Genomic DNA, 27,370 nt, shown 5'->3' with positions numbered 1-27,370 from the left:
GAAGGAAATAATACTTATCCAGTGGAAGTGAGCATAGTTTTGACCATTAGTTTCAAAATGACTAAATTAAAAAGATCTAGTGATGGATCATATCAGCAAGTAGACTAGATACAAGCTACAGATCAACAAAATGCTACAGAATTTTAATTGCCAGAAGTAATTTTTGGTTCCAATCAACTTTTTTCCTGTATTCTTCCTTTGTAAAATTTTTTTCTGAGTGTGAACTGGTATATTTATAATGAAAAGTGTCATTAGTCCTTTTCTAGGACATTCTTCAATTAAACTAAATATAGCCATAAAGTCCTCTGTTATATAAAGTAATAGAGCACTGCAGCAACTGTTAACTAGATCTGTTAACTCCTTGAGAGCACCAGAGGGGCTGGAACCTTTAAACCCATCAAGGACAGTAATATATATTAAAAATTAATTAAATTAAAAGAGTGCTATAAGAACATATGGTGCAACACCTGCACAAGCATCTAAAGGTCAATATAGCTCAGGTGGGGCTTTTGAAAACAATGCTGATGAACAAATTTGTTTCCTTACTCTTGGAATAGTGCTGAAAATATTTTTGTTTATGTTGGTAGATTCCTGAGTTGAGTTAAATGTCTGATACGGATCACAGGAGATTGTTTGCCTTTGGGAAAGGGTGAACATGATATTTTTTCTCTTGGGAATAGACCCAGATATGGTGGCGGAGCAGAGGGAGTGGGTAAACTCGGCTCTCAGGCTGTTATTACAGCCTTGTCTGCTCAGCCAATGTTTTCTGTTGAACATTATAATTACAGTGTTGTCGTTGTGTGGAATGATGCAGTGTGTACACAAAATAGCCTGCACACAGCCTGTTCACTCAGTCACAAGCACAGCATGAAGATGTCAAAAGGAAAGAAAAAGAAAAAAGAGGAATAAAGAGGAAAAAATGGAAAGGGAAGAGGAAGGGAAGAGGAATACTCCAGCACAATGAGGATTACAGAGGTATGTAACTATTGCCTGTGTGTTTCTGAACAGGCAGAAGTGAAGGCAGGTGTGGTTCAGGAGGGGTGCAGATCAGTTCTGTCACTCGGCTGGACAGGGAAGCACATTCCCTTCCTGGTAACACAGCCTGTTCCTGCCACACTAAGCCACTGCAATTCCAGCAGTATTTTAAGTCCCCAGCCTAATTTGTCACAGGATGGCTTCATCCAGACCAGTCCTGAACTGACAAATTTGGTCACTGGGAAGAATTTGGGTATGAAGCATCTAACCAACTAGGCAGAGTAGGCACAAAGATTCACCACTGAGAACATCAAATTCTCCTGGGTGCTTCTTTTGAAAAGATGCCAGCTGTCTATGCAGCATTTCTTCCTCCAACACTGAAGAGTTTGACTTGATGGCTACCACTGCCATACATGAGTCAGAATGGTCAGAATCTGACACTCCAAATACACAGGATCACAGGAGAAGCTGGGAATGCTGCAGAGTCAAGCAGAGAAATTTGTGGAGAAGCTTACACAACCTGAGTGCTCAGGATATTTGCCAGCAGATATAATGGATCTGTGTGGATGGGTGTAAGAACAGAGAGTGGATCGTGTGGTGCTTAGCTTGAAAAAGACTTGATAAACCCATGATTACACCGACTTTTCTTTCTGCATTCTGGCTATTTCACTTATCTGGGCTACCAGTTAAATCTATATATAAACAGGAAGAACAGTAGCAGGCTTTGTCTACAGAAGAAACAAGGAAAAGCACCTGGATATTAATGGGATGAGCCAGTATAACAGTTTGTGTAGCTGTGCTTGGCTATGCTAACAGATAAATGGGAGGCTTCAGCCTACTCACAGTTAATCCTGTTATAGAAGATGCCACCTGCAAGGTGGCCTTCCATTTGGAAATTTGGAAATTCAGCTGTGATTCCTCCCTTTATGTGGAAAGTGGGAAGAAGCGAAGTGGGAGAGGTGGGTGTGCAACAAGTGATTTAATTGGTAGCACTTCACTGTTTGCTGGCATAAACTTATTCTGAGATGGGACTGCAAGTTGAAGAAGCTGGAATACCTCTCTGAAGTGCATGGATCAAGTGTAAATCACCCTTGATTTATAGTCCACAGGGTCAGCACTTGCATTGCCCCTGTGTCCCAGTATGACTATGGCCATATCTGCACAGTGTAGGCACAAAGCGCCCCAGTCCCACAGATGTGTCCAGATAGGAGGCAAGAGAGCTCTCAAGAAATCACAGTTCTAAACTGCTTTAAACAATTGTCCTGGGTTACAGTGTATTCTATTACCATCCTCAGGAGCTGTTGAAACCAGGTGGGGTAGTGTTTCCTTGCCTCCTCCCCCCAGACTATCTTTCTGTTAATTGCCCATCATTGTCCTGCCGCCTGACTCAGAGATAACTCCCTCCGGACTATCTTCTGTTAATGAGCCTAATCAACACCTGGCCTCATGACTCATTACCCCATTGTGAGATGCTCCACCCAGAGGGAGGAACCAAGCATTCCATCCTGGATATAATCTGAGATTCCGACACCTCTTTCCATGGGCTTCCCAGAGGACAGGAGCTACACAGCCACCAATGGACCTTCTGAGGAAGAGCAGGCCCTTTCTACAGGATCACTGCTTTGACAGAACCACATCCACCACTTCAGGAGGACTGCAGTCACCATCTTATCGGACTGCTACCCTGACTAGCAGTGTGTCAGGTTGTATCCTGACTCTGTCAGTTTAACCCAGTGTTTTCTGCCTTTATTTTTTGTTTTTTAATTTCCCTAGTAAATCGTTGTTCTGACTTGGTGCCTCCCACTGCTTTGTTTTTAAACTAGTACAACAGTGAGGTGACTTTTTTTTTTTTTTTTTTTTTTTTTAAAGGCTAATGTGTAAGGATGAGATATGGGTGTGTCAAAGAAATGTGAGGAAGAGGAGATAAAACAAAACAAGGATGAAGGAAGAAAGAACAGGATGGCAGTGGACTGCTGTGGCTGGCCAGTTCAAAACTGGAAAGCCTGAAGCACTCTGGTAATTCTCTGTGGGTAACCTTCCCTTCCCTTGGTCTACATGGTCAGGGTAACCTGCCCATGTGGTCCCTTCAGAGGAACTTTCATGGGAAGGCTGTAGTGGCACAAAAGGATACCTGTGCCACCACCACTGTGACTGGAGAAGGGGACCCTGCAGGCCTCAGAGGCAGCCTCACCTCTATTCGGTTTGCAAGTACTTTGCCTCAGGGTTGTGGTTTCGAGAACAGCTGCCCAAAGGCCCTGTGTGATGAGTCAAGCCTTCTTGGTGCTAATTGTTTAATGCTAATTGTTCTTCCCAGACTTTGGACACAATGTGAGTCCTGCAGGTATCTTACTGGAGAACATTTCATGCCGTACATATGCCAGATTTAAGTTGCCTTCTCAAAAAAATAAAACTGTTTATGTAAAGTAGGGTTCAATTATCGTGGCTGAATGTGTCTTAATTTATTTGAATTTTGAGATATCATGCTTAGACACATTCCATTGCTGGCTTTAAACAGCCTTTCCAGCACTTTAGATAGAAGTTGCACTGGAACAGTCCTCAATCGTTATGTCATTGTCATCAAAAATAACAGTGCCAACTTACAAATGCGCTAAATGGCTACACTGAGAGATGTGTACTATCTATGAAGCATTTTTGTAGCTGTCTGATAGTTCAAGATACTAAAACACTTGAGAATCTCTGGGAAGTAAAATTTAATTCAGTTTCTTGGCATGAGCAATTAGTTGGTTGCCTTAGCTACTCCTCAGATGAATCTGTTACATCCAAATTAAGTTTAAGCCAACACATCTGTGTTGGGTTGTTGGTTAAAAAGGAGATGGAGAGGCCTACACATTCTTTAAGCAAGATAAAAAAAATTCCAATAACTGTACTTACTTTGTGTTAGTGAGAGCTTTATAATTGTGTTTAATACATTCAGCAGTATGAAGACTTTGCTCTTTAGTTTTGTTTGCATTCAGGGGTATCAGCTTTTTTTTTTTTTTAATGATCTATTACACATGGATTTTTAAATCTGGGATATATTGAATACATCTGCTTGGACAGGCTCAGCGATGCCAATTGAACCCATCCAAAGAAGTTTGAAGCTTAGCATGGAGAGCCTGTTTCAAAGATGATGTTAAAAGAATGGGAGATTGGGCTTTTTAAATTCAATCTAACATTGAAATTTTCCAGATACAGAAAGTTCAACCCAGTGAAGTTCTTGGAATAACCTCAGACCACCTGCCTGGGCAGCAGCTGCCACCCCAGGAGAGTTCCTGCCATTATGATGTCCCAGGCAGCCTAGGGCATCACAAAAGCACCAGAGCATTGGGATGACGCATGCCCCAAGATTTTTTCTCCTTTTTATATGTATCTGTAGCTTTACAGATTTTAATATATGGCTGTATAGCTTTTAACTCTTTGTCACTTTTGCATAGCAGTTGCACTTTCTCACATATTATCCTGCCCTCTTGGAATTCTGTTTAGTTTTGCTTTTTAGCCTGGCAAGGACACTGTTTTTCACCATACATGGCAGGCATAATAAAATGTGGGGCTAAAAGATTTGGGGGGATCTCCAATGGGGCAGAAATTACCTAGCCAACTGCTCTTCTAATTGGACAATACTTTTCAGATATAAATTAATTAATTTAATTGATTAATTAAAATTATAAAAATTGTATGGATCTGAGACTGTCCTCAGGAGTGTGGATGACCCTCCCCAGTTTAATGCAGGTCCTGTGTTCTCCATTTTAACATGTGTGTGGCTTGGCTCCTCTGCTGGAGGACAAGTCTGAGCTGTATGTCTCTCCTGGTTTACACCCCCTGAAATCTGCAATCTGCAGGTCCTTGCCCACTCTGCTGGCAGTGCCTGTGCTCTCAGCTGGCTTCAGCTATGCAGAAAGACCTGTCTGTAACTAAGAATGAAGCTCAGATTTCTGCTGACAATATGATAAAAGCTATAAATTGCTCTCATGGGTGCACAGTTTATATGTGGGCCTTTGTACCACTTCAGTTATCACAATTTATAAACTACATATTATATAGATATATATTTATAAATACTTATGTATACAAGGGTAGATAAAAGAGCAGGAAAATATTAGGGCTTCAACTGACACTACTTATTTAGGTACACTTATAAATTTTTATCAATATAAATGCATTCATTTTAAAACACTGAGTAAATTTCTTGAATTATATGGTAGGAAAAGAAAGTTATTTAAAATGACACCAAAATTACACTTAATTTTGGTCTAAAACAGGACAGGATTCAAATGAGTCTGAATGGCAGAGCTCTTCAGTCAGATCATGACTTTTCCCTAAGTCACCTCTCAGATTATAATTGTACTTTAATTACTATTCAACCCACTTATGTTCCACAGTTGTAAACTGTCTCCTGTTTTTTGAGGTTTTTTTTTTTTTTAATTGCATAACATTTTGTGGTTTCCAGCTCACATTTCTCCTTGACAGATTGAACTTAAATCAAAAAAACCAGGATGCTTTTTTTTTTTTTTCCTTTTCTGTGGGAATCTTAGCAGTAACCTGTGCTTGCTTCTTAAGCTCTGCCACTGATAATTACTGGCAAACAAAACCAGTAAGATGTTGACTAGACCAAAGTTCCTTTTCAAAACTACTGTCTGCAGTCAATAGGTAATTAACTCCCTCTATGGATTCAGAGCTTCCGGGTAGAGGGTGGGAAATTAAGTTATTAGCAAGGCTGTTAATGCAAATTTCTAATTTACCAACACTGCTTGCTAAGAAGGACTGCATACTATTAGGGATCTGAAAAATGTTTTGCCTATAAGTTTGAAATATTTTCATTTAGCTTGGGCTTTAATGGCTCCTTACTTCTCAGCCTTGTTACGAATATGCAAATTGGAAAGCAAGCTTATATAAGCAGTGACCGTGATTTATACTACCAGGAACATTTTCCAGTAGAAACAATGGGATTTGCTGGAATTAAAAAAGTAAGGTACGTGGAGATAAGGAAAAGAAGGCAGCATGAGGAGGATATATTGCGGTTTGAATATGTAGGGTTGGATATTCTGCAGTGACAATGAACAGCACAGAAGCTTTTTAAGAAACCACCCTGGAAGTTTCTCTGTCAGCTTAGGTTTCTCCAGATGAATCTCTGCTCTCTGGTGGAAGGAGGCCTGTTCAGAAGCAAAAATTCAAATTTACATGTTCCTACTTATTGTGTGGTCCAGGACCTCTTTACTGACCACGAGTTTTTAGAACATGGTGAATGCCTGAATTCTTAGGAAAGGCAAGGTCTTGCAGAAACACACTAGGCATGTTTAAATTCAGTCACTGAAATTAGTGTCACTTATTGTGGTGAGACTATTTGCTTTCCTATTAGACTTGATTACATTACACAGCAAAGTTAAATTCGTATAACCCATATCAGATAGCAGAGACTGAAAGAAGCATTTCTTCTACTTCTCTAAACTCTTTTTAATATAAGAGTGAATGCTGGAGACAAACAAGAAACCTCAAGAATTACACAGTTGTAGGTAGTGTGTCTGAACACCAGACTGAAACAACACTCAGCACTTCAAGGAACAAAATACTTCCCAGATTTGGGAAAACCCTAAAAGAGCTCATTGGAGAAAGCTGGAGCTGAAATCATTGTTCCTTTTCGGTATCAAGACCCTCATTGCTGCGCTCACTGTGGGTGGCTCATTGCATATTTGAGTGTCTCCATTTAATTAAGCACTGCACGGTGTTGGTACAACTGAGATGTAATCTCAGGCCCCAGGTCCTGACTCAGAGCACATTAATGTCAGTGCAAAGGCTCCCATCAGCTCTGATGGGTTTCGGTTGGGCCATATATGAGTTGAAAATCTTGAAAAAAGCTTCCTAAACTTGTCACAGAATTTCCAAGTCATGAGACAGACAGATTTTTGGTCTTTAAAACACAGAAATGGCTTTTCATTGAAAAGAAATCCTTCATTGTGCTTAAAATATGTCTCAACACTATCCAGGTTCCTTTATCCTCAGTAACTACTGATAAAAGTGAAATATGGAGGAGCAGTATATCTACAAGGAATAGGAAGCAGTTATAAATTGTCATGTGTCAAAACAGAATGCAAGACTTCTGCACCGCTTAAAAAAGCTTTTTCACTGAAGTACCATGTAAAAAAAAAAGTGGCAAAGGAAATAACCCAAATAAAATTATGAACTAAGCCTCTCACATGCATGTTTCTACTCACTCCTATCATGTTCTTTTGTCCCTTTCCCTTATCTGACACATCCCAAACTTTATCTTCTGTTCTGCCTTCCCAAAGCATCCTTTTCCTTGCTGTAATATTGATTGAAACAACTTGATCCACGTGGCCTGAGTCTCTGGAGAGGGAAGGGAGATACCCGGGAGCTCAGACAAGCCCTTGGGAAGAGGAGAGACCAGGAGAGGAGCAGGTCACAGGGGGCACCTTGGAGAGATGTTTCCCCAGGGATCCATGGAGGTGACAATGTGAATTTGCTGTGGCCTAAGGAGCCACAGAAAGCTGGTGGACAGTGAGCAGGGCCGGAGGAAAGCGCCTGGCCTGCAGAACCCAGGAGGAGGCTGCTTGGTCACAACATGGGGTTTGTTCCATCTACTGCAGTTTGACTTTTCTCCCTTTTTAAAGTTCTTTTCTTAATGGTCTCAGAGCTAGTTTAAGTTCTCATAATTTCTTATAACAATTTTTGTTTTTTAAAACCATATAGAACAAATGAATAATTTATTACATACTTCTGCCAAGAATGACCAACCGAAGATCTCACATTTGTACATTTCTTCCTCCTTTCACTTAACCTTCTCCCTTTTTCAAGTGTAGAAAATAGAGGTGGGGAAGGAAGAAAATTAAAAAAGCTAAGGACTGAAAGCCAGACAGACAAAATAATTTTTGTCACTTGTGTAGGAAAATGAAAAATGGTTACAAGGTTCCATTGAATGACATTGAATGCTTCAGTTAAAATGCAGTTCCCATTTGTCAAAAGTTCCAGCTTAGGAGGATTTTTTGGATGTATGAACTGCAAAGTTATTCATTTAAATAATATGCAAATTTCTAAGCAATGACAACAGAAAAGTGAGTAAAAATTTAAAAGCCATCATTTTTGCTGAGTGTTGTTTACTCAGCTGGTAGCTCACTTTTGATTGTGGGCAGTTACCATTAGTGCCTTGCTTTTACAGATTCTCTGCTGATAAGAGACTTGAGCTGCTGACCCAGAAGAAGCAAACATGATCCCCAGGGTGTGGTGACACTGCAGTTATTGCTTCCACTTATCACCACACTGAACTTATCTGAAACAGGGTGTGGAAAATTGCTCACTGTGCTGAGCTGGCCAGAGAGGGAATGGGTACAAACCACTGCTCCCCTGTAAAGAAAACAGTGATTTATTTGGTGAGGTGTTGGCTTATTCTGCTGACACCAACCACCTCAGGGACTGCAGGCAGTGAGAGAAAGCATTAATCATCAGGGCAACGAGGTGCAGGCATTTGCAGCTCTTGTGTACACAAAGCCAGAGGTCTTTGGCCAGGTACTGATTGGAGAAAACACTCAGTTGAAGTTCTTGGTTTCTTGTCTTTTGCTTTAACTGAGGTTCATGACAAAATAAGAAAGAGTGAAGTTTGGCCACTGTTTCAGGAAGTTTTGTGCCATGAAGTCGTTTCAGCTCACTGATACAGAATATAAAAGAGATACTGAGATACAAATCCATCAGGAAAAAGCCCTTAAGTGGGACTGCCTTGCTAATGGCCATTTCGCCTTTTTTGACCTCTCTGGCTTGGTTCAGTTCCTCAGAGCATAAGCAGACGTCTTGTCTGTCTTTCCTCTGGGGCTCCTTAACTATGTAAGGTGGATAAACAGCACCAAATGTGATCATAGAATCTTTAAGGTAGGAAAAGACCTCCAAGACCATCAAATCCAGCCTTTGAACAAATGCCACCATGCCCACTATGTTATATAGAGAGAAGAGGCTTTCTGAGGGGTGTCACTCACAGATAATGCAAAGGTTTCAATGTAAACATGAACCATTGCCATTGGGGAATCAGTCCCCAGCCCCTTAACGAAGTCACTGTGGAGTACTCATCGAGAAGTGACAAAAAGCTGACAAGTTTTGAGAGTAAAGTTTATGGTTAATGTAAACATGCTTGTTATTTAACCCTGATAACATTAAGTAGGTAACAGGGTCTGCTGCATGTAAGCAAAGCCTACTGTTCCTAGAGTGTTATCTCTGAACGTTCTGCAGAGGGGGAATATATAAATGTTTCCATTTTACAGACAGGGCAGTGGGCACCTGGTGAGATGTAGTTGTGTATCAAGCTGTTCAGCAGACAACCTCAGTGCAAGGAATTAGAGTTCATGCTTCTTAAGGCAAGTTTGGCTTTCTATCCACAGGGTATTTTATTCTCCATTAAAGTACGTTTCTCTGTAAAACACCCATTATACAGAAAAATCTGTATTAGGTCAGAATAGTGAACTAAGGGAAAACACTGTTAGGGGTGATATTGCTTCTTCTGTCACTTAATATGCTGGAAGTGCAATGAGCTTGCAAGCCATTTCTTGGTACATATAAATGCTAATGGCATTCATTAATACACAGGTATTGAGAGGCAGAGCCGCAGCCCACTGAAGTGTGTAGAAAAGGAAACCCTTCATTTTCACAAGCTTCTGAAAGGGACTGGTCAGGCACAATCTTCTTTCTTCTCTGACTGATGCGCAGAGAGGGCTTAGCTGAGGGGAACCACTGACATCATAAAGTCGTATCAGGCAAAGCATCATAAGGAACCAGGCAGAGCAGCAATGCCTGAAAGATTTCTTTTACAACTGTGAACCTTGTTTCACTTGTGGAACTCAGTATTTGCCTGTAAACAAAAATAATTCTAAAGGAAAGAAATAGCAAAGAGCAAGTATGGCTTATGAGAAACCAGCACCGAAGTTCATATGTCTGACCTGATGAACTTTGCTGCAGGGGTTTGAAAACGCCCAGCTGCCACTGCTGTTTTGGTTAAGCTGTGTAACCTGTGTCCTGCTCTGTCAGGTTATTTTGCTGCAAGGTAAATGATTCAACACGAGGGCATTCCGCAAAAGGCTCCTTAACTCAGCACGGAGCAAAACCGTGTCCTCAGCAGCCCATTATTCATAGCTGCTGCCCTCGTCGGGAAGAGTCAAGGGCAGAGGAAAAGCAGCTGCTGGATCAGGTTACCCTGGCACGGTCCATCGTGGGCGGAGAGGCAGAGCAACACTGACCATTGGGGTTTGACAGACCGGTTTCTGTTTCATAGGAAACAAGGATTTCCCCCCCCTTTTGAGGGTTAACGGGTGGTTATGCATCAAAAGTACCCTAAGTCTGGTTACTGCTGAATGTCTTCAAAACGAGTCAAGCAGACATCCTGGCTGTAGCAATATGGTGACACTGTAAAAGGCTGTAGGTACTTATGAACAAAAGGAAAAAGGGAGGCGGTGGTTGCAAGGCAGACAGGTGACAATTAAATCATTTTAAATACTAGCTTGGTGCGCTAGGGGAAGGCTAGAAGGCATTTACCATGCAATTCCCACCATGCTAAATAGTAATTAAAGAAGACTTGTATCTCAGATGGCTCTCTCATCCTGCAGCACTTCGGTGTTTTCAGTTTTTCAGCAACATTTTAACACCCTCATGCCAAGCTGTGGAAAATTATCTTGCACTGCAGCATCTGCTCCCAAGCTCGCTCTGTGTTTGTGGTATTAAAGCTGTGCCTTTGTACTCTGCTTTTTTAGGCAGCTAAAGGACTGTGGGATCTCTCCTTTCCTCGCCAGTTTTCAAATGAGAGGTGTTTGGTTGAGATAAATGTGTGTTTGCATTATTTTAATGAAAACCCCCAGGGTGACAGTCCTCACTTGGCCTCTTACGGGGAACTCCATCCTTTGCTGCGTGGAGGAGAATGAAAGCATGCAGTCATTCTGAGAGGGACAAACTGTAGGAAGAGAAGAGCAGTGATGTCTTTTTGCTTGTGGTTCCAATTTATTGTGTGTGATATTCTGCTCTTCACTCGCACTGATGTGTGAACGTCTTGCTGAGGGTAGTTTTCAATTAGGAAGTGCTCTAAAAACAGGGCTATATGCTCCTCCTTATATGGTTTTTAAGCTTGGAATATCGTTTTCCCAAAGTAACCAATAATGTTTGGTGTCCATCTGTTAGTGCCTTGAAAAAACATATTTTTCCAAGACTAGAAAGTTAGACTACATTAGGTTGGCAGAGTTCCTAATCAGCTGTTTTTTCTCAGAGCAAGCAAACAAACCAGAGGGGGTTGCAGATGTGGCTCCCAACGAGCAAGGCACACACGTGTGCTGTCAGAACATCTATTTATCCTCAGATGAGAAGTCTCACACTGACAAAATGCTGAGCTGTGGCTTTCAGGTGAGATTAAAGGCCTTTTGTGTCCCCAGTGTGCACTCTATGCCACTTTCGCTTTCAGGGAGTCTCTTTAATAATTCATTATTTCTTCTAATCATAGAGGTCTTCTAATCAGATCTCTTTCTGAAAGAAAGCCTACCTTGATGTATTTTACTGGTAATTTCTTTAAATCTTACTATTTGTGACCTCCTAAAAGAAAACTGTTATGTGTTTGGGAGACGTTTAATTGGGAATGAGTTAACTATTCTTATGCCAACCAAGAAGTGTTCTAGCCAAGATCAATGGCAACAGTCAAAGCTTTTATGTCAGATTGTGTCTGGATTTTGTGAGTAAGAGGTGGGATGGCCTTTACAACAACTGCAACGTTATTGTCAACATTCCATAGATTTTATTTTTTTAGCCTTTCTTAAACAAGGATGGCAAAAAAAAGAAAAAGATAGATTAAGAACTCATTTTCACAGTTTGCTTTCTATTAAATCTATATCAAGTAGCTCACAGAGACCCTGTTCCTTCAAGAGAATTTCACATGTAGATGATCTTGTAATAAATTATGTCCCATTAGGAAGTTATTTTCTGTATCTCTAGTCATTAGTAAAACAGCTGTAAACAGGTGTAACAAATTAGAGCTGTTCATGCAAGGTTGAATGCTTCAATGAGAGAACTTTAATTTTGCAAAAGAGAAAGAAAAATCCTTAAATACTTAAAAACAAATATTTTGGTGAATAGTGAGCAGCTGCTGACCTGAAAACAAAACTTCTGGGAACTTTGTCACTTAAAAATAATTATCTATTTTTGGCCTTTTTTTCATCAGTCCAGGAAGTGGATCATCTATGTGTTTCTCAAAGGCTTGCATTTTGATTCAAGATGTAATTCCAGAATTTTTTGTTGCCTTTAGTTTCAACAGACCTTTATGATTGGCCGATTTTCTTTACTCGGGATTTTATACAGTACTATTCATGTTGTTAAAAAAAAATACTGAAAGCTGCTCCCAAAAAAATCATTGTTCCCAAGATATAGGGATGCTTAAAATAGTCTCTACTTTCAAGTTCACTTTCAAGTTCATGTAACGGTCCAATTATACTAATTTCATTTACATTATAGCATTGTTCCTATGTTGTGAAAACCTATTATTATGTTTCGTGATCCCATTTTAAGAGTGTCACATTTGTCTTTGCAGTTCTGTGTTACTACCATGAATATGCTGCACCTACAGCCTGTGACTAGTTTTTTTATATTCCTCATCATATTAGGAAGACAATATAGAAATTTGTATCACTAGAAACCTCTAACATACCTATGTTTTTATTTTTATATTTATACATGGTTTTTATTTAATGCATTTATATGCTTTGTGGTGACAAAATTCCCTTGTTTTTGGGAATCCCACTAAGGTACATAGAGTAGTCTTCTGAGTCTGGTTTCAAAGTCCACGTTGGCACTAATGTTTCATAAGGCATCCAGAGCACACAGGGTGGGTGAGGACCTTGATGATCAGAAAATATGGCACCTATGGGAGAGCTGCAGTTCTCCCTGTATTCTACTCAGGTGGCTTTTCCAACAGGAATTTTGGGAATTCGGGGGGCACCCATGGGTAGGTAGCATAGGCCATGCAGGGACAGTTTGTGTTCACCTGGTCTTGAAGAGGGGTGGAGCTCTGGACATCCCAGGCACATAATTCCACAGCAAAGAGAAGTTGCAGTCAAAGGACATCAAATGAAATATATTCCTTATCTTCTTTTATTTTGCTACTGGCTACCCATTTTCCTTGGCAAGGGCCTGTCTCATTGCTTATTAAACAGCCTGTGTTCCCTTCTTTTTATTGAAATCTTCCTCTCCTCTCAATTGCTCTAAGCACTAAGTTTTTAAAGGACTCAGCCTGGCATCAGCAGGATATTATTTTTAAACTGTTTCTTCTGTGCAGCTTAGGATTTTGCAAGGCAATGTGCTTGAGGGAGGTCATCGAAGCTGGACACTGCCATTTTTCTCTCATGCAATAGCACCTTAGGAACAATTTTGCTTCATCTGATCTGGCTTCTCAAATTCATGATTGTTAAGACAGCCACTCAGCTGATATGGGTTGAAACAACATTACTGGTGGCCAGATCAGCTTGTGCCTGGGGAAAAGGCTCTCCTTGATTCACAGATCAGCAAACTCTCCAGCTGGCCTGCAGGAGAGCTTTTCCTCCTGTAAAGCAGCATTGCTTTGTCTCATCTGGCACAACAGGTGTGTGTTGGTGACAGCAGTTACTAAAAAGTCTGAAAATCTGAAAAATCTTTTTGTTTATTTGATGCTGAAGCGTAAAGATAGCAAGACATGTTACCTTTATCAACCCAGCCATGTAGCAAATGCAATGAAGGAATTTCTAGCAAGTCAGAGCATTTAACTACTGAAATGCCACCTGGATTTTTTCCTTGGAATTGAAGTTGATACAGACACTTGAAATGTGAAAGATGCCAATAGCAATGAAATTCTAACAGGGTTTGCATCCGAGTTTCCTTCTATCAGTACATGAAATGGTCATTTGCTTAGTGAGGCAAGACTGATGAGGGTGGCAAGTAGAAAACTAATTGAGGCATTAATTAGGAAGAGGGTTGAGAATGTCCTTAGTACTGGATATTTTTGCACGTTAACATGATCACAGCATCATGACACAACTTTTTATTCCTTAAACAGCAGAAGGAGGCCCTGACTGGCAGAGGAGTTCCCTGAGCTCGGTTCTGCCTGGAAAGGGCCTCATGGAAGAGCTCCCACCCAAGGGTTCAGAATTCAGCAGCTGGAGGGACTGTCCTAGTATCATCCTCAGTTTCCTGGGAAGTGAGGCACACAGGAAGGAGGTGCCAAATTTCTGTTCATCTGGGAGTTGATTCCAGGGCAGTCAAATGCCAAAATAGGTGTTGTTCTAAGGCTTGGGCCAAAGTGGGTTACTGCAGATCTCCGCAGCAGAGGCCAGGACTGAGTGGCACCTGCTGGGTCCCAATCTGGTGCACTCATGTGGCAATCATTTAGCAATTATTGTATGATTGCTGCCAAGAGTGAAGTTATTTCCCCCTTGTATTTTTCTCTTCTCAGATGTTTGCATCACATTATATCCCCTTCACATTGTTTTCCCTTTTACAGTAAACAAATGTAAATCTGACAGATTCATGTCATAAATCTGAGTTGGACATTTCCAGCATCAAGCATTAATATAAATTCCTTTCAGACATAATTCTCCAGGCTATAAGCAGAAAGAGAGATGGTGGATGTTTCTCCTTTTAGTACACTATCATCATTCTGACAACTTAATTTAGTTTCTTATCATTTGTCTCTCTCTGCAGTGCCAGTTCCTACATGCGCAACTCATTTTTCTCCAGTAGACACCACTGTGGGGATCATAATTTCCTTTATCCTGCACCCAGGGGCACTTTCTTCACCCTGCTGTTGTCAGCCCTAGGCTCTGTTCCCACAATCTATCCAACATCCCCAGCTGGGAAAAGCACAGCACTTGGTACCAGCACTCAGTCCCAGCACTCAAAACCTTTTTGATTGTGTCCCTCAACTGCCCTGCTCATGATGAGTGGATAAATAAACAGGAAGCCAGGCATATTTGTTTTACATCCTTAAATCCCTGCAGGATTTAAGGATTCTGGGCTCAGAGAGGCTCCCAGGCACAGGGAGGCCCTACACAGAGGCCCAGTGGCTGCCAGTGACCCCACCACCCATCCCATCCTGCTGGAAGATGCTGTCCATCCTCCAGCTGAGATAACTTGGGCTGCTCCTCAGCCAGCACCTGAGCTGAGGCTGGTTTCAGCTTCTGTTACAGTAAACCGAAATGAAAATACATTTGGAAGTTGGTGGTTCTTCCCTGCTCAGCTCTATCCAAGCTTCCCTCACATGAAGCCAGTGTGTAATAACCACAGGGAACCTTAACTGCATTTATTTGTATTTATTTATGTTTCACATGAAGCACAGTCTTACAATCATCGCTCCTTAACCAACCACATAGATATGGATTTTGTCAGATTAAAAGTATGGAGATCTGTAAATAAGTGATCCACTGGTACTCTTCCCTTACTACCAATCAAACCTTTGAAACACCAAAGTGGTATGGGGGTGTAGTGGTTTGGTCCAAAATACTCATTACTGTTTATCTGCTGTGAGATAAGAATTAGGAGAAATGCAAAACAGGCACCAAACTTGAAAGAATATAAAGAAGTTTATTAACAGACCTAAAAGAAGAAAAAAAAAATTATACCACCTTCAGAACTCTCCTCCTCCCCCCACCTTCCTCCCTTCTCCCACTGACAATGTGAAAAGACAATCCTTAAGATGTTCAGTCTGTTTACCACTTCCATAATAACCTTGTTCAGTCCATTTAGAAAGAGAAGTCTCTTCTTGCTCATGCTATGAAAACATTATCACAACGAGACAGCCGCCCACTTCCAAATATTGTTCAGTCCATTTAGGAAGAGGAGTCTCTCTGCCTGCGTGTGAGTCCTTTCCCCCCGACTTGCAGCTTTTCCCGCAACTGCTTTCGAGGGTCCACTCTTGAAGTTTTTTGGGGTACAATTTTAAGGTTGAGCCGTTCAGAAACAAAAACAGAGGCCCTTCTCCTTCCCTGGGAGCAAAGGGTCTTCATCATCTTCATCTTTAGGACTATCTCTGGGAGCATCTCTAGGAACTGAGGTTTTCTCCTTTCCCATCTGGAGCAAAAGTCCTCATCTGGTTCATCTCTACGGACTGAGGTTTTCTCCTTTCCCGTTTGGAGCAAAAGTCCTCATCAGGTTCATCTCTCCCTGTCCAAACTTCTCATGAAATTACAGCTGCGTCAGCATCTGCCTATCTCAACGCAGGTGCTTTTGCTTACGAGTTGAACACTCCACCCCCCATATCTTCATGAAATTACAACAGGATACTCTGATATATCATAGCTTCACAACAGAATTTCAGCTTTAAGCATCTCCTCTCTCTCTTCCCTCAGGTTTTCAGCTCTTCACAGCAATAAAAGGGTTACTCTCACCTCGGCCTTGCAGCTTTGCAGCTGGAATGTTGAATTTTTTTTATCGCAGTGGAGAGGGGGGAGAGCCGAGCCGCTCCGGCTGCCCACGGCAAGGCAGTGGGGGGGGGGTTCCACGACTGGAACAGGTCCATCAGCTCCAGGATGGCCGTGGCCCAGCCTGGCCTGGCCCAAGCAGGGCCTGGCCGGGCCCGCTGGCCCCCACACGGGGCCCGCAGCCACCTGTCCCAGCGCCGGAAACGAGAGAGAGCTTGGAGGGGGAGTTTGCCTATTCTTAAATGTGGATCACAGAGGTGATCACAACTTTAAGTGGCTTAGAGAATTGTCCATATTCAAACTGGCCAGCTGATAGGTTCTATCAGTTCCCAGAGGAAACTGTAAGCACCCCTTAGCAAGGACGTCGCTTCCGGGACTATGCTTGCTAACCTATGACAGGGGGGAAGGCATTGCCAAATGCAATTTCTAACAAGACAGGCCATGTTTATTTCGTACATCCTCTGTTTCTTTGCTGTTTGGGGCCACCAGAAGAGTTATCCCAGAACTATTTAGCAAACAGGAAATGCAGACACTCTTTGCCATGCCCCTCTGAAACAGAACTTCCCAACCCAGCAGCATTCAGCTCCCTATCCCCCTCCCACCTCCATTATCAGTTTCTCCTCATTTATAGGCGCTCTCAGCAACTCCTTTATCAATTTGCTAGATTATTTAACTGGTTTTTGTATGTTGTCATGGCATTCTTCCACTTTGTGATATAGACCCAAAAGGCACATTCCCAGGGGAGGGTTGTTGGTGCCAGGCACCCCTCACTATTGGGGTCAAAGCTGCTCAACCCTTATAATTCTGGTTCTGCAAAGTACAACGTTCCCAGCTCACAAATGAGCATTCCCTCGCCATGTCTATGGTCTTTAATTCCTTCTCTCCATGCACAGCAGATTTAGGGACACGCAGAAAATGAAAAGATGCAGATACAACATATTAAAAGACAGAGTTCTTTTAAAAATAAATAGCTGCATTAGAAGGATCGAGGTGGTAAATTCAATATATACACTGCAATGTTACCTTCCTGCTTAAAGATCCTTCCAGACATTTTTGCAAGCATTGGGGGCAGGATGTTTTGCTGCTGTTTAAAAAAATGCCAGATACCTGTTCAGCTCTTCTTTTAGGGCAGAACAAGGAGAACTCCTGGCACCTCTTGCACACATTTCATACCACTTGCAGCTGCTGCACAGCAGAGGGAAGGTGGATACAGAAAGATGAGCTGTAGTTATGTCCTACACTGCTGGACAGCGGCAGCACTAAGCAACCTACCGGAGGAATTTCAGTCTCAAAAGGCTCTTAGACTGAAACTATTACCTCTAGTAGGATGAGCAATCAAAATAACACGCTGAAGGAGTGTGTAGAGATGATACTGCACAAAAGGTTGTAAAAGGTTCCCTTCAACACCGAGACTAAACTTGCATAAAAGGGATGGCTTCTGCAAAGGCCTTAAAAGCTGCTTAATAGTAACTTTTGCTTCTGCCACACATCCATTTACAAGGCTTTTAAAGAAAGCTTGTATTTTATCACTCCCAGGCATGCTATTTATGTCAGCAGTGGGCAGATACAGCCAGTCCTCTATGCAGCTTGTTAAAAGCTTTTAAAAATACATGAAGAGCCAGGCGGAATAAAGGTCAAGTAAATAACAGGAGTGTATAAAATATGTTGCATTAAACATTTAAACTAGCGGTTTTCCTAGTTTCTTTATTTCATGCTGTTCCTTCATAATACTTTAGAAACAAATTTGCCCGGTGTTCTTCTAGGCAGCATGTTGCAGATGAGCCAGGAATGCCTAAGCAGAATGGGCAGAGTGGAAACCTTGGTGATCTGTCAGCTCACATTCCTCTCTTACCCAGCATTTGTCATCTCCTGGTAACACAGAGCTGCATCCCAGCAGTGCCACACACAAAGGCTGACACTTTACCTATTTAAGTGACACCAAAACAAAAAGGAAAACAAGTGCTTTGCAACCAGAAAGGGAATTTCTAGAGGCCAAGGGTAAAAGACAGTTTGATTTCTCTTCATTTCGGGCTTTATTTTCTTGTTTATGCTTTATAATTCCCATTAAAACATTGAAGGGCAAATAAGGAAATCTTGAGGAAGCACGCCTTTGAATTCAATTACTGGGGTTTATTTTTGTTTTCTCTTGTCACTATGTAACATCACCAAGCCATGGTGAGCATCTTGCCAGTTACTCCACAAAAATCCTAGTATTTTCAAGGTAATAAACATTTCCCTGACATTCAAATTCTATGGGGAAAAAAACCAATTGTAATCTGAAAATTTTGACTGTCTTAATATCACCTCATGATACAGATATCACAAATTTTGGTTATTTCTTGTGTGTATCAAATTTGGGCTCACAGTACCCAGCATGGATAGAAATCTAACACTGCACCAGGACAACAGTTTTGAAACAGGAAGAAGTTATCATCTTGTGGCTCCATGGTTTAACCTTATTCATGGTAGTGTGAATTTGGGGGTCAGGCTTTACATTTAAATGGATGGTTCAACAGATGGGTTGGAAAAGAAAGAAAATTGCATAAAAATTATATAACCAAATTTCTGAAAAGTCTGTCATAAAATATATCTTCAGCCTGTCATCATCATTTTCTGATAGGTTATTTTGCTTTTCCAGATCTATATTTTTCCATATAGGGACTCTGACATCTAATTTTAATTACCTCAGCCAAAGGCCTATGTCACTAATCAGGTACAGCTGTATTCAATCTAAGCACTTTGTTGGGTTTTGAATTTATAAATATTATTGTCGCAAAAAGGGAAAATGTCCAAAATCTACCATACAGGCCTCAAATGTTCAATATCCATGAGCCCCCCAAAATTATCTTTCTTGCAAGTAACAAAACCAGAAAATATCATTTAATTGAGTCCTGACTGGGCCCTTTCAAAATGATTAAAATTACCAAGTTCTGGGCCAAGCTCTTGAAATGTGGTTAGCTATACTTTAAAAATGTGTTTGAATAATGTTATGTATATTTATACCAGGATTACAGAACTTCAGCAGATAATAATCCAGTACTGAAGAACGAAGTGGTTGGGTTAAACCCTTCCATCCAGTGGGTATGGAAGCAGGGCCCCAAATCCTATTTCATGATTTGTTTGGACATTCAAATGACTGAGTCTCACTGAAAATCAGATGGGACCCAGATTCCTTACTGAGTGTCCAAATATGTAGCACTTGCTTCTGGGAAGAGTGAAGGAGGAAAATTATTGTTAATATTTTTGAAGAAGTTAGAAACAAACAAACAAAAATTTACTCCAGGCTCTCTTCACCAGAGGAATTACAGTAAAATCAACAAAAGGAAATTACTTGAAATAGTTATGGGTTATATCTCATGAATCTGTCACAGATAACACGCTGTGTTTGTCCTCACTGTGTGTGATGGCTGCTTCCAGCTGTGCTGACATCAGTTGCTCACTGCAACAGAACTTCATAAAGGGGCAAAATTTTTCTCTTTGTAAAGACAAACTGTCCTTAATTTTCTTTTCCCAGTTTGAAAGGTCAGAGGGATCACAATTAGGGATACATTAACTTCCTTAGCTCAAACAAGTCTCCCCAAGTTTCTGTAAAGACTGTAATTAGAGGTGAAACTTTTGCGAGATGTTTAACCTTGGTTTTTCTTTTCTAACCCATTTTTCTGTTCTATTTCTTCATGGTGGCAAAGCCTGTGGGTGTGCAAGAGAAAAGCAAGGTGCAGCCTCATGACACACACACACACACAGAGCTTGGACAGGCATGTGTTCAGGGTACCACCAACTCATCCCAGCTTCCTGCCCAGCCCTCTTGGTGGAAGTTGCTTCAAGATAAACTCAGCAGAAAGGAGCCAGTTGCTTCTGTAAAGAGCTTGGTATTCTCATACCTGGTACTGGCTTCCAATAAAATATTGAAGTCTGCCCAGAAACTGCTTTGCTAAAGGTGCAGATTCCTTTACTAGAAAGCAGGCAACTTCTGGCAGTGAGACTGGAGATAAAGCAGGATTACATCTTCAACGTCAACACTAAGATTTGCAAGGGCTCATCAGTCATTTTCCTTTCTTTTCCTCTTTTTTTCTGCACTGAATTGGAGGATGGAAAAAAGGGGATTGCTGGTTTTATGCCAATAAATCCCATTCTTGTCTAACACAGCTGGATTAAATGCTCTTTGAGCTTTATGATCTGGAATTACTGTCTCCTAGCTATAGAATATATGTCTTGATAATTATTCCACAAATTTTATAAGCCTCTATCTAGCTGGGCCCCCAACCAGAATGGGAATTATAACCTCATCTGAAAAAAGGGATTATGACTACATCCTCCCCTGCCATCACAGAGAAGTTGCTCCCTGAGGACTCACAAGACAGGGCTCACAGATGCTTAATTTCGTGAAAGCACTAAGTCATAGTGACACAAGTGCCAAAAGGAAGAATTACACCCGGGTTTTTAGCTGCCTGCAGAACATACTTGGAAACAGTTCCCTCCCAGTTACCAGAAGGGGATCCACAGAACAATGTCAGGTTGCAAAGTCTTCCTTCACTGTCACAGGGCTCTCACTGCCCTACCTACCCCTGCAGACAGTGACCATGTACCAGCTCGTGGAAGCTCATTAACTTGTTCCTAAGTGATGCACGCCTGAAATACTTTTCAAAATGTAGAAATAAAGCCCTTTCTGTGACTGTGCTCCTCTAAGACAGTTACCCATAAATTTCTGGAGAGCCATGAAAACACTCCACAGGGACAAAATAATTGCTGATGATTCAGTCAGAAAAGCGACAGTAAAGGTTAATTTCCTAGAAAAGAATATTTCTCTAATAGAGATGCAGCATGAGGAAACTAAGGTCTAGAATTCTACAGTTTCAGAATTGAATCAGACAACTTTCTGAAGAGGCCAATATAAACCGAAACCTATGTATTAAAAATGTTGGAAATAAAAGAATGCAAAGACAAACATCCCTTTTCTACAGCAGGTAAAACAAAAGACACTGGTGTATGGGGGTGGAAAAGGACTTCTTTTGTAAGAACCTTGGGACTTTCATGAATAAACATAAAACATTTTAAAAGGAGCTCTGTGCAAAATCCACCCAAAGGTTAAGACCCTTTTAACAATTAAGTAGTAAGGAAAAAGAAATCCAATTCTTCTTTTGATCTGAACAGACTGTCACATTCAGCAGCAAGCAATAATTTGGCCTGCAGCCTGCTTCCCTTTTTCTCTCTTTTTTTCTCTTTCTCTTCCTCTCTTTTTCTCTTTTCCTTTAACTAATTTCTCCCTTTTTCATTAACCCCTCTAATTTCTCTTTTCCCTTCACCCTGCCCCTTTATCCAAACCCCACTGCCTATACAATAGGTCAGGAACTAACATGCCAAGTGTGTTATTACTAATAAAACCTTCTGACTGTTTGCAGGCCCTCTGAATTTTTCCTTCCTTTCTACCAGTGAGCATTTTTGAATCTTAAGTGCTCAACCTTAAACCAATACCTGTGACAAGGTCAGGGCGACCTGTAAAAATCTAGGTATAGCTCTTACATTTCTGAGAAACCATTAGAAAACAGCCAAGAGCTGACAAGCCACCAGCTTCTGAAATTCCCCAAATGAGACAATTGACAAAGGGAAGACTGGAAAGGCTGACAGCAAAAAGATGGATTGGAAATGCTGGAGAGAGAAGATGAACAGGACTGTTCCAGAGCTGAGAGGAGAACAAAGAGCTTTGCAGTGAGGTGGCCCCACAAGGTCATCTGGGCTGCAAGGGTCTGAGCACTTTGGAAGCCATTCTGGCTCTGCAGAAAGCCTGGGGATTGCTCTTGGCTCCTTGAACCCATCCCAGAGAAAGTTTCAGAAGACAGAGGAGATTAAATGAGCAATATGCAAAGAACACTGCCCAGCTTTTGTATTTTGTGCACCTCTGAGAAAGCAGCAGTAGCACTGCAGGAGAAATGCCTGCCTGTCTCAGGTCATCTAGTTCTCTTCATTTTTTGATTGTCTCTGAGCAGTCACGTTCCAAGGGTTGTGTAACATCTCTGTGATCTCTTTCCTCCATGAAAATATTTAATTTAGAGTCCACTGTCCATGGAACATTAGGATTGCAGCCAAAATAGATCTTATGGGATTAGAGCCTCTTCAAAGAGAACTGATAACTCTCCAAGGAGAGGCACTGACCAGAACTGTAACTATATGCATCTCCTACTCAGATTAAACCATACTTGCTAAAAGTACAAGGAACACCACACTGATACTGACACCTTGAACCTACTCATGACTCAAAATCAAGAACCTGCTGGCAAGGCTAAATTCCAAACACCAGTGGCACTGGAGGTAGACCCTGACTCTCCTCCCTGTCCTTCTCTACACATACAATTGAATTTTGAATACTACTTTTCCTGCCCAGCACACAAAATGCTTCAGAATAATGGATAAATGCTGAAGAATGGTTAGACAGGGCTAGAAGGCAGCAGACAAAGCAATGGTGAAGTGTGGTGACAGGGAAAATAAAAAAATATTACAATAAGGAGTTGTAAACTTCAGTAATATGGACAAAGGGAGAGATTTAGGTTAATTAAGGCCTAATAAACCCCAACATTGATATTCATTATTAGATTTCCTAAACTTTGATCATAATCAAATATCTGGAATCAAAGACATGGGCTTTGTGAATCCTAGCAAAAAAAAAATTTTTTTGATGTTATCTCTTATACATACGTGTTTAACACTGCTACTTATTATTGCCATTTAAAATATTTATTACAGTTGTTGACTTTACATGCCTATATACACTCCCAACTTTGTTGAATAAAATGAAATATTGCATCTATGTCTTTAGTTGCTAGGCATAACCTCCATTAAATATAGTTAAGACTTTCAGTATGAAATAATCTTTGCTGCTTAATAAAAGTGCAGTTGGCCAGTGATAATTTATGTTCTTTGTAAGCAAGGAATGCCATAGAAAGGGATGCTTTGATGTAGTTCAAATGAGAAAAAAGGGACAGACTTCAAGTCAATTATATCAGCAGCTTCATCAAGGCACTCAAAAAACTGTGGACATCATTAATTAAGTTTATTTATACTTCCTTCCCTCCGTCTCTTCTTCCCCCTCCTGCCACCTTAATCCCCAAAACACTCCTACATCACACCAATATTCTTTGTAGAATTGAAAAATAATTCTTCCTCCCTGGCCAAAAAGGAAAAGTAATTTCCCTGCTCATCTTTGCTATCACAGTTTTGCTGTTATCACTTTGCAGTAAGGTGCTGGGGTTCCATCAGCTCCGCCAGCGGAGATTTCCAATCTTCCCAGTAAAAAGCAGAAAATGGGAGCCGCTAGTAGAGGCAAGTCCAATTCATGCAAGAGATTGGCACCCTACTCTCTTTTTGGTCTTCCCATGTTTGGTTCCAAGGTTTTAATTTGAGCCTCTCTCTGTTTCTAGGATTCGAGGGGTTTTCCATCCATGTGCTGCTTCCACCCTTGTGTCTTCCCTGAGGGACAGCTGGTGTGGGACAGGATGCAACAACTCTCCGGATGTTCACCGGGCTGGAGCCCCTCACCATCCTCTTTTGGGTCAAGTTCTGACACTACCTGAAGGGCTGCATACAGAGGGGACCCAGAAGGTGAATCTCTGATTGTAAAGATGGGACCTGAATTCAGGAGCACCCTCCCCCCAGGTAAGATTACTGAAAAAAGCTTGGGGATCCCACATCTTGTAATAATGCTGAAACAGCAGCATAATTTTCCAAGGCTGAGGGACTCTTCTCTCTGTGCTGGCCAAAAGTGATGCTAAGCTCAGGGAGATGCTTTACTTCAGATCTTTTTTTAGTGTTTTTAAGCCCACATCGCTCACCACTCTACCACAAATGCTGTCCTTCACTGATAGCGCTGTCCTGTGCTTTGTTTAGTCAACACCTGGAGTTTCATTGGAATGACCAAATGGTTCAAAATCACACTTCTAATTAATAAAAGTGTTGCTGAATGGCTCTTCTTATTTTGGATCATGCACCCAGGGTGCTGGAGCCACCTGTGCCATTTGCATTTTCCCTCACAGCTGACCCACTTGAGCTAAGCAGCACCACATTACACCACTAAGGTCAGCCTTGAACACCAATGCAGGCAAAAGAGAGCACCTAATCCTCAGGAAAAGCAAATTTGCTTTTGTTCAGGAACGATTCCCAAGGAGGGGCCCAGAGTTAAGTGTCCAGTGCTGCCTGGGGGCCGGCTTCCAAAGGAACAAGGAAGTTTTCACAGTCACCCTTGTGCTGCTTGAGCACTCTGCACATTACACGCTCCTCAAGACATTGAACTCTGCCTGCACTTGTCATTAACAGCAACCAAAGACGCCAGGTCACACCAATCCCAGCCCCAGGACCAAAATATGGAGGTTAAAAAATAGTGCTGCTGTTACCTGGCATTGAAGTGCCTGTGTTTTCATTTCACCACTATTTGGCAGTATAGGAAGCTCATGCAGGTACAGCATCGTTCACTTCCTTTGTGCCAGATGGATTCTGTCATTTGTGGAGGTTGAGGCTGCACTGTGTCGGTATTAAGTTGATATTTTGAAGAGTTTTAACAATTAGCCCTGCCTGGTCAGTGCTGGCAGGGAGTCACCAACTTCAGTAAGAACAAAGATAACAATACACTTAAAGCTCACAGTACTTATATTTCAATTCATTTCTGAAATCTCTCTCTGCAATCAGAATATTTTAAGGTTGATGCAGCACATGTTTTTTATTTTAGGGGCTTTTTTTTCACAGAGGCAACCAAAATGGAAGACTGAGAAAGCTCCACCTGAGTCTTTGTTAATCCATGGAAGGACAAACTCTGTACAAGACTTCACATTAAATATTAAAACGTTGACACACATAGTAGTATGAGAGAATAGAAAAACATTCTTGCTTTTTGTCTTACAGCAATATTCATACCAAGTAAGTCACTGATCAAAAGCCTACATACTACTTCTGTAAAAAAATGTTGCCTATATTAGGATGTGCTGTTTATTTAAGCTCGATAAACTTTGAGATTATTTAGGCTCTAGTCTTTGATAATATCTCACTACAGATTTTATGTCTTGATCTTATATAGAAACCTCAGATTGCTCAAGTAGAAAAAGCTATAAAAATTCTTTACAGGACTTGAACTGTTTCTAGTGTTTTCCATTCATGGGAACTGAGGAAGCTCTTTTGTTTGTCCAGAAAAGGATCAACATTTCATTGCAATTTCACTTGCTCAGTAAGTTTGGGGTGAAACTGGACACAGATGTTTCACTTGTATTTTTGGGTCAATTCATGTGGTCATTTCAGTCCTCAGAACAGGAGAGAATCTCATAGATAAACTAGAATTAGACAGTGCAATATGCTTTCATGGATTCTTTTCAGTCAGTTAAATTGGTTTATTTTTTATTCCATGTAGAATGAGTGGGTATGCTAAGAAAACCTATCATATTTTCCAAAGCAAATTGCTATCCCAGGCTAATGCTAGACATTTGTATTATTTGAAAGATGTGTTCAATATTGATGGTAGATGATTGTTTTGCTTTTCATAATGTCCTTAACACAAACAAATCTGCTAAGAAATCTTTTAAGAAATGTTTTTCAGCAGAAAGTGTCCAATTGTCAAAGACAAGACTTTTTAGAAAGCAGCAGACTTGAACAAAAACATCTGGAAAATACATCTTTATGCCCAAACTTTTACAATACCTTGTTTAAACATTTTTCTAATTAATCTTTTCTATTTTGTTTTAAAATTTCAGCGTCTCTGACCTCTATATGGATTAAAAATGTGCAAAATGCGCGAATGGCTGTTAAATAGCTTAAATTTGATAATAAACCTTCAGATACCAGTAATAAAAGCAGAGCATAAGCAGACAGCTTTTGGGGTTGGTGAGAAAAGGCTGCACAGGATTAGAGATGGGAATCAGGCAGAAATCTGCCCTCACATTACCTGTGCTCTACCAGCCATTGTGATTGCAGAATCCCAACAGGGGAGGCTGTTCATTTTTACACATAAAACACAGGATTTTTTTGTGAAAATATGCTACCTGATACAAAGGATATCAAGTTTTTGCTCGAAAGGCTGAAGCAAAAAAAAAAAAAAACCTTCTAGTGGGTCTAATTAAATATTATTTTAGAGCATCTTTAAAATTTTTTTTTGTCAGTTTAAGGAATGTCGTTTTTCTTTTAGGTCTTTCTATATGTTCATCATTGTTTGCCTGTGGAACACCTCGTGAAGTCCATTTTTTGAGGAAAGGCTGTGTACTCTTTTCATTCCTGCTAGCTTAAGAAAGAAGAAAAAGGCAGGAAGAAAGAGGGGGGAATAAAGGCAACACCTTCCTACATATTCCACCAGCATCCTCATCTGGGAACTCCCTGGAGATCCATGTTTGGCCTCACCAGGAACAGGATAGAAATAGCAATAACAGTGTCTTTGACGTGCTGGAACTTTTGTGCCACCAACATAAAAGCTCCGTTGCGCAATTTCCTATTTTTGCGTTGTATTTTCATCCCTAAGGATTCAATGCCTCTGGAATCTGGGTTGGAGGGCAGCACCCTCTGAGTGCAGAACATGCTGAATTATAGGAGGAGGAGGTGCCCACCAACCCCTCCTGTCCTGTCCTGACACAGAGCACAAGGGAGCCCAACTCTGAATGCTAAATGACTCCATAGTATAATTAGGGCTTCAGGCCTTAATTCCAGTTTGCACAATTAGCTCCTTAGCAGCCTCAGGGGATGATTCTGAGATGGCCTGTGCCATTTTAGGGTGCCCCAGAATTCTGCAAATGGCTTCCAGACCACGGGAAGGAGCTGCAGAAGACACAAGTCTTTCTGGGGCTGCAGCAGGAGGCTAGGCCCGGTGCACCAAAAATAGAAATATCAATGTATGGCTGGGCACCAAAATCCCTCTTCTTTACTTAAAAAGGCAGGCTAATGAATGCATTGAAATAAATTAACTTTCCTGGGTAGCCTGGCTGTTTTCTGCTACCTGTTGCTGGCATTGGGAACTAAGCTTTCAT

General features: G+C 41.1%; 1 long non-coding RNA gene across 1 annotated transcript; it reads left to right on the top strand.

Moving 5' to 3' along the window:
- Positions 1-845: 845 nt before the first annotated feature.
- On the top strand, positions 846-27,370 carry LOC116443544. Its single transcript, XR_004239960.1, has 3 exons — positions 846-975; positions 23,798-24,032; positions 26,542-27,370. It is a non-coding gene; the product is annotated as an uncharacterized LOC116443544 (long non-coding RNA).

The sequence above is a fragment of the Corvus moneduloides genome, chromosome 4, assembly GCF_009650955.1.
Source record: "Corvus moneduloides isolate bCorMon1 chromosome 4, bCorMon1.pri, whole genome shotgun sequence".
NCBI lineage: Eukaryota > Metazoa > Chordata > Aves > Passeriformes > Corvidae > Corvus > Corvus moneduloides.
The sequence above is the reverse complement of the archived record's forward strand: the minus strand, read 5'-3'. Positions and strand labels throughout refer to the sequence as shown.